Source organism: Nycticebus coucang, chromosome 1, assembly GCF_027406575.1.
Source record: "Nycticebus coucang isolate mNycCou1 chromosome 1, mNycCou1.pri, whole genome shotgun sequence".
In the NCBI taxonomy this organism is placed as follows: domain Eukaryota; kingdom Metazoa; phylum Chordata; class Mammalia; order Primates; family Lorisidae; genus Nycticebus; species Nycticebus coucang.
Genome location: NC_069780.1, coordinates 57,517,102 through 57,523,961, shown reverse-complemented (window position 1 = coordinate 57,523,961; position 6,860 = coordinate 57,517,102).

Below are 6,860 nucleotides of genomic sequence, written 5' to 3'. Positions count from 1 at the left end.
AATAAGAGAGAGTATTTTCTTAGATTAAAGACTATGTGTCTTTGTAAAGAACACTGACAAGATGAGAGATTCTGTTAATACACCATAAATCTATTAACTTACAAAATGACTTTCAGTACATGCAACAAGAAATCATATTGATTTGCTATTATTTATAGAAGTCCTTTTTAAATCATTTTTTTATTTGAAATTAATATGAGGGTAAAACTTTTTTAGGTTACATTGTTCTTACTTCTAGGGTAAAGTTCCAATTGTAAAACAGCCTCTCCCCCATGGGTGTGTTACACACCCTCACAATGCGCACATTAGATGAAATTTTGGCACATGGCCTCCCTCCTGCCAAGAGTCCTCTCCCTTCTCCCTTCTCCTCCCTTCACTTGTATTAGACTATATTTGTGTTTTATTATTCATATGAGCATGTAATATTCCTATGGAAATATCTATAAAAAAACGGTACAAAACAAAAACAAAAAATGATCTTTCTGTTTCTTTCAATACCAAATATAATTCATCTGAAATACACAAGTTTCATTTCAAAATACTTCCAGTTTTCTACCATTTTCCCCACTTCCCCTGCCATCACTCAACTAGCATCACCATCATCTTTCTCCGGTTTTAGTCCAAACACTTTCAACTAGCCCCCAAGTTTCTACTCTTGCCTCATAAGTGAGTCCTCCACACAGTGAAGTGCTTGCTATTCAGTACACAAGTTAGGTGATATTACTCCTCATCTGGAAACTCTCCAGTATCAGCAGTTCAATCAAAGCCTAGAAGGCTTAAGTGATCTGCCCGGCTCTTCATACAATACCAATAAAAACTACTCCCCACACACACACCCTCTGTCCATCACAAGTTTCCTCCTGTCCTTTGTCCATTTCAAGCACGCTTCTACCTCAGGCACTTACCCTGACTTTTCCTTTTGCTGATAAACTGTTTTCCTCTCAAAGCCACATAAAGACATCAATTCTTTTAAATATTTGTATCAATTTATTTTACAATGATATTTGCCATAATTAAATCACATTTCTAAAAATTGTAGCTATGAGAAAAGAAGCTGCATTCCCCTTCACCTTTTTATACTGTTTAGTTATTTAGGTTACATAATTATAAAAGAAACTAAATAAATGATTTATTTGTTACCTTTTTTTAAAATTTCTATAGATCTAGGAGGTGAATTTGTTTTAGTTACATGAATGAATTGCATAGTGGTGAATTCTTGGCTTTGAGCATGCCCATCATTGTGTCAAATAGCTAATTTTTCATCCCTCACCTTCCTCCCATCCTCCCCCTTCTGAGTCTTCAATGTCTATTATTAACATACATACTCATGGTTTAGATCCCATTTACAAGTGAAAACTTGCTGTATTTGCTTTTTCATTGCTGAGTTACTTTACTTACCAAATGGCCTTCATTTACAAACAAATTTCTATGAAATTCATTATCTAAATCATTTTGATGTCTGAGTGATATTTCACACACGTGTGCACCCATACTAACTTTTCTTAATCTGCTTATCAGTTAATGGGCCTTTAATTAATTCCATATCTTTGCCTTTATAAATTATGCTGTGATAAATATATGGGTACAGGTATCTTTTTAATATAATATTTATTTTACTTTGGGGGATGCTCAGTAAGAGGATTGCTTAAGTGAATGATAGATCTGCATTTATTTGAAAAATCTCCATAGTGTTTGTATTCATTCACATTCCCTCATCAGTGTAAAGCATTCCCTGTCCACTGCGTCCATGCTTATGTATCTATCCCTTTTTTATTTTTTACTGATGGTCATTCTGACCAGGTAAGGTGGGATTTGATTCTCTTCTTTCGAATAGTGGATGTTCATGTCTTGTGCCCACTTTTTAATGTTTCTTTTTATGATTTGTTTGATTGCATTGTGGATTCTGAATATTATTCCTTTGTCAGACACATAGTGTCTGAATACATTTTCCAATTTTGGAGGTTAGTCTGTTGATTATTTATTTTGATGAGCATAAGGTTTTTAGCTTTAACTCCCGTTTGTTTATTTTTGATTTTGTCGTATTTGCTTTTGGGGTCTTAGTCATACATTCTTGGTATAGGCCAGTGTTCAGAAGAGTTCTTAGATTTTTTTTTCTAAAGTTTTTATAGTTTCAGGTGTTACATTTAAGTCTTGAATCTATCTTGAGTACATTTTTTCGTATAGTGAGTGATAGAATGTGCTTTTTGCAGTGTATGATTCTGTCTGCTCTGTCACAAATCAGTTCATTGGAGATATGATATGGTTTTATTTCAGGGTCTTGATCTGTTCCCTTGACCCATGTGTATATTTTTATATCTGTATCATGTTGGTTTGGTTGCTTAGCCTTGTGGTATAAGTTAAAGTCAGGTAATAGGATGTCTCCAGATTTATTCTTTTCACTTTGGATTGCTTTGGGTATTTGGGCTTTTTTTTCTTCCATGTAAATTTGGAATTCTTTTTTCTAATTCCATGAAAAAGTGATGATATTTTGATAGGGCTTGCATTTTATCTGTAAAAGGTATTGGGCAATTTGGTCATTTTAACAAAATTGATCTTTTCACTTCATGAGCATGAGATATTTTTTTCTTTTTTGTTTGTGGCATCTATAATTTCTTTCATTATTGTTTTTTAGTTCTCCTTATGGAGATCTTTCCAAATATACACACGCGCACACACACACACACACACACACACACACACACATATATATTTGCAGTTATTGTAGGTGGGATATATATATATATTTGCAGTTATTGTAAGTGGGATTGAGTTCTTGGAAATGGTAAGATTTGTGTTTGTTGATTTTGTAATCTGAAATATACAAAATTCATTTATCAATCTTTGAAGATATTAGGAGGAATCTGAGGGTTTCATACATATAATTTCATATCAGAGGCAGATATAGTTTGACTTCATCTTTTCCAATTGAAATGCCCATTCCTTCTCCTGACTGACTATTCTGGCTAGGACTTCCAGTAACAAGTTAAACAGAAGTGAGTAAATATGTTTTCTTGTGGAATGCCTGCAACTATTCCATTCAGTATGATGTTGGATATGTGTTTCTAATATATGGCTTTTTTTATTTTTAAGAATGCTCTGTCAATGTTTAATTCGATGAGGATTTTTATCATGAAGAGATGCTAGATTTTATTGAATGCTTTGCCTGCATCTTTTGAGATGATCATACGGCTTTTGTTTTGTTTTTAATTCTGTTTAAGTGAATCACATTCATTGATTTGCATACGTGGAACTTCCCCTGCATGTTTGGAATGAAAGTCACTTGATTGTAAAGAGTTATCTTTTTTATGTGCTTTTGGACTCATTTTGCTAGCATTTTGTGGAGGATTTTTGGATCTATGCTCCTCAGGGGTATTAGTATGTATTTTCCTTTTTGTTGTTGTTGTGCTCTTTCCTGGCTTCAGTATCAAGATGATACTAGCTTCACAGAATGAGTTAGGAAGGATTTCTGCCTCCTCGTCTTTTGGAACATTTTCAGTAGGGTTGTACAAGTTCTTCATAAATATGTCAGAATTCAGCAGTGGAACTGTCTGATCCTGGACTGAAAAGCGGTGGGCAGGAATTTTTATTTCTAATTCAGTGCTGCTACCTGTTTTTGGTATGTTCATGATTTCTGTTTGTATCTCTGCTTCCTCCTGATTCAAGCTAGTGTGGTTGTATGTCTCAAGAAATTTACCCATTTTCTCTAGATAGTCTAGATTGCGTGTATAGAATTGTTCATAGTAGTTTTGGACATTTTTTTATCAATTGTAATGTTTCCTTCTTCATTTCTGATTGAGCTTATTCGAATCTCTTTTTTCCTGGTTAACCTAAATAGTGTTCTATTGCTTTTGTTTAATCTTTTTAAAGAACCATTTTTCCTTTTTTTTTTGGATCCTTTGTAATTTTTTTAATCAATTTTATTGATTCTACTCTGTGTAATTCTTGTGCCAACTTTGGATTTGGTTTATTCTTGCTTTTGTACCTCTTCAAGATGTGAGATTACGATGTTAGTTTGTGTTCTTTCTGTCTTTTTTACGCAGGCATTTAATGTTGCAACCTTTCTTCTTAGCCTTGCTCCACATTGCAATTCTGTCCATCCAGGACAGATAGTGCAGCTTCCGTCATCTCTGTTGGGGGAAGGATGTTCCATGCGTGGAGCCAACCACGCAAACACGTGCTCCCCTCAGTTCTGCCTGCAGGGGCTCCCTTCCCACTCGAGATCAGTTTACAAATCTCTCTTCCATGCTCCTGAATGACACAACTGAGACTTGGGAGCAGGTGAACTGGACCATGGTCTGTCTTTAAGGTTCCCTGAGTTGAAGTGTTGACCATAACAAGGAGAGGTGGGCTGGTCCTAGGTTGCCCGTAAAACACTCAGCAGGTCAACAGCAGTTTTTCTACTGTCCAGCTACTGGGGTAGGGGAGTTGCCCCTATCTGTGACAGCAGCTAGGTGGATACTTTTGCAGAAGGCTCATAGGTGTGGAGCTCCTGTTCTAAACAGCAGTAGGTCCTGCAGTCTTCCACAGCTGTGATGGCAAAGCTTGACCTTGGGGCAAAAGAGATCTTCCAAGTTCCTATTCCTTGACCTAGACCAGCAGTGAGGCAGTAGTGAGCTCAGGCAGAACATGGAGTAACGCAGAAAGGCTCCCTGGTTGGCCCTGGGCACAGGTGTTTGGCTTTTGGAAGCTGATGGAACTATACGTGAGCTTATGCAGTGCCTTTGCATGATCCCTTAGCACAGTTGATACCGGAATTTTGCTCTTCAGTAGGTTTGTGGTCTCAGTGATTCAAAGAATAAAATCCACGGACCACACATGAGTGGTAAGACAGGATTTATTTACAGAAAAGGATACAGAAGCCCCAGACCTCCTGGCAGAGAGACAAAACCAAAGTTGGGAGGGAAAATCTCTCTGTCTGTCTCTCTCCAGGGTCTTTGTCTAGGGGTATATATGTCACATGGGACCCTCTGTAGTTACATTTAGCATGTCTGGGACAACGTGTCTGGGACAGTGTGTCTGGGACATGTCTGGGACATGAATGAATGACTACATTGCCTTTCATTCCTAGGCCTAGGAAACTTACATGAAACTGACCCAGGCCTAGAAAATGGGGGGTTCCCTGTTCATCCTTAGGTGCTGGTGTCTCCCCAGCAGTTGTCTGGCCTATCTTGCTACTGGAGCTTCCTGTAGGGCCCACCTGGCTACCCTCCAGCCTGCTGGTTTCTCTCTTCCCTGCCACCACATCAACACTGCCAAGGCAGAGGCAGCTGGTCCTCCCCCCAGCTCCACAAGCTGGCTGGGACTCCACTTGCGCTGTATCACAGTGGTTCTCAACTTTCCTAATGCTGCATTGTATTTTCATTGTTAAAAAGTGGTCACAAACCACTGGTTGAGAACTTCTACCAGTTTCTCACACCATTCTTGTGGACTGTGGGGGTCAAGGAGCTCTTCTGTAGCTAAATGCAAAGGTTCAAGGTAAAAATGTAGTGCCACAAAAGGCTCTTGCTTAGACCTTCCCTATGTCTGTGTCTAGTGCTCTCGGTGGCTCTGAGCAAGCAGTCTGGCTTCTACCTTCACCCTCGCTATTTCCCATTACAGTCCTACTACCTTCAACTGTTCTTTCTCCACCAATCTTTTTAAAAATGTGGGTATTTGATGGATATCCTGATCGCTCTTTGAAGAGGCACAGCATGTCAGCTGTCTTCCTGGTCTCCCACATTTAATGTTTTGTACGTAAGCACAAATATTTTTTCGTGCATTTGCTGCTGTATTCTAAAGCTGAAGTTGTCCTTAACAAATAATAATTGCTCAATAAGCATTTATGTAATGAATGAATAATACCACCCCAAAGTTATACAAAGAAATTTTGTCAATGAGCGAAAATTGTATTTTTTATGTATTCAGTTTGTGTTTATGTATAAGCATTATCCTTTACTAGACAATTTTACACAAGGCATAGGATACATCTTTAAGCACAATATGTAAAGAAAATATCAAAAGTTTTACTTTTTCAAAGAGGTTTATTTAAATGGTACATACATAGTCTATTATAAATATATTTCATGACTAGAGTGCATCTCTATACAATTTAATGATATAAAGTATTGTTTTCTCAAATGTGTTTGGAAGTTTTTTTATCAAGCACAAGTTAAATGACGTGAATTTTTAAAGAAAAGGGCTGTGTTTTGAATTTGTTCTAAAATGCAATTAAGCAATTTGTTAATGATGAATTATTATGTTAATGATGAATTTTCAGCATCAGTTGCTAAGAAATCATTCTTCCATGTTAAAAGTAGAAAACATATGCTGCTCCTTATCCCAGTAAGGCTCTAACTTCACTGCAGTAACAGAATGTTATAATCTAGGAGAGTTGAAGCAGCATTTCCCCACCCAGGGATGGAGACAGACCCTGATTTTCTAGGCCCAACAGGCTCACAGACCAGCTTGAATATAAACTACATTCTCTGGACCAAAGCAGGTTCATAATAAATCAGTCTGACCAGTGCTCCATCTAAGCTGCCACTCCCAGAGCAGAGAGCAAGCCCAACGGCAGTTTTATAATTTACTTCTGCCCAAAGCCCCCTGGCCAATTGTGATATATTCCAGACATACATTCTATCTCCCCCTAATGTTCCCTGCCTGCAGGGGGAGAAAAGCTGATATAAACCCCTAGACAGAAGGCTCAAGTGGGCATCCAGCTGGGGATCCCCACTCTATTGCAACAGAGGCCTTCTCTTTGTTTTTATCTATCTATAAATAAAAACTATCCTCTTGCTTATTTGTTGTGGTCTGTGGATGCCTTCTTCCTACTCCAAGAGCAAGGACCTGACAGATTCTGGCTACAGAATCACTAGCTACAT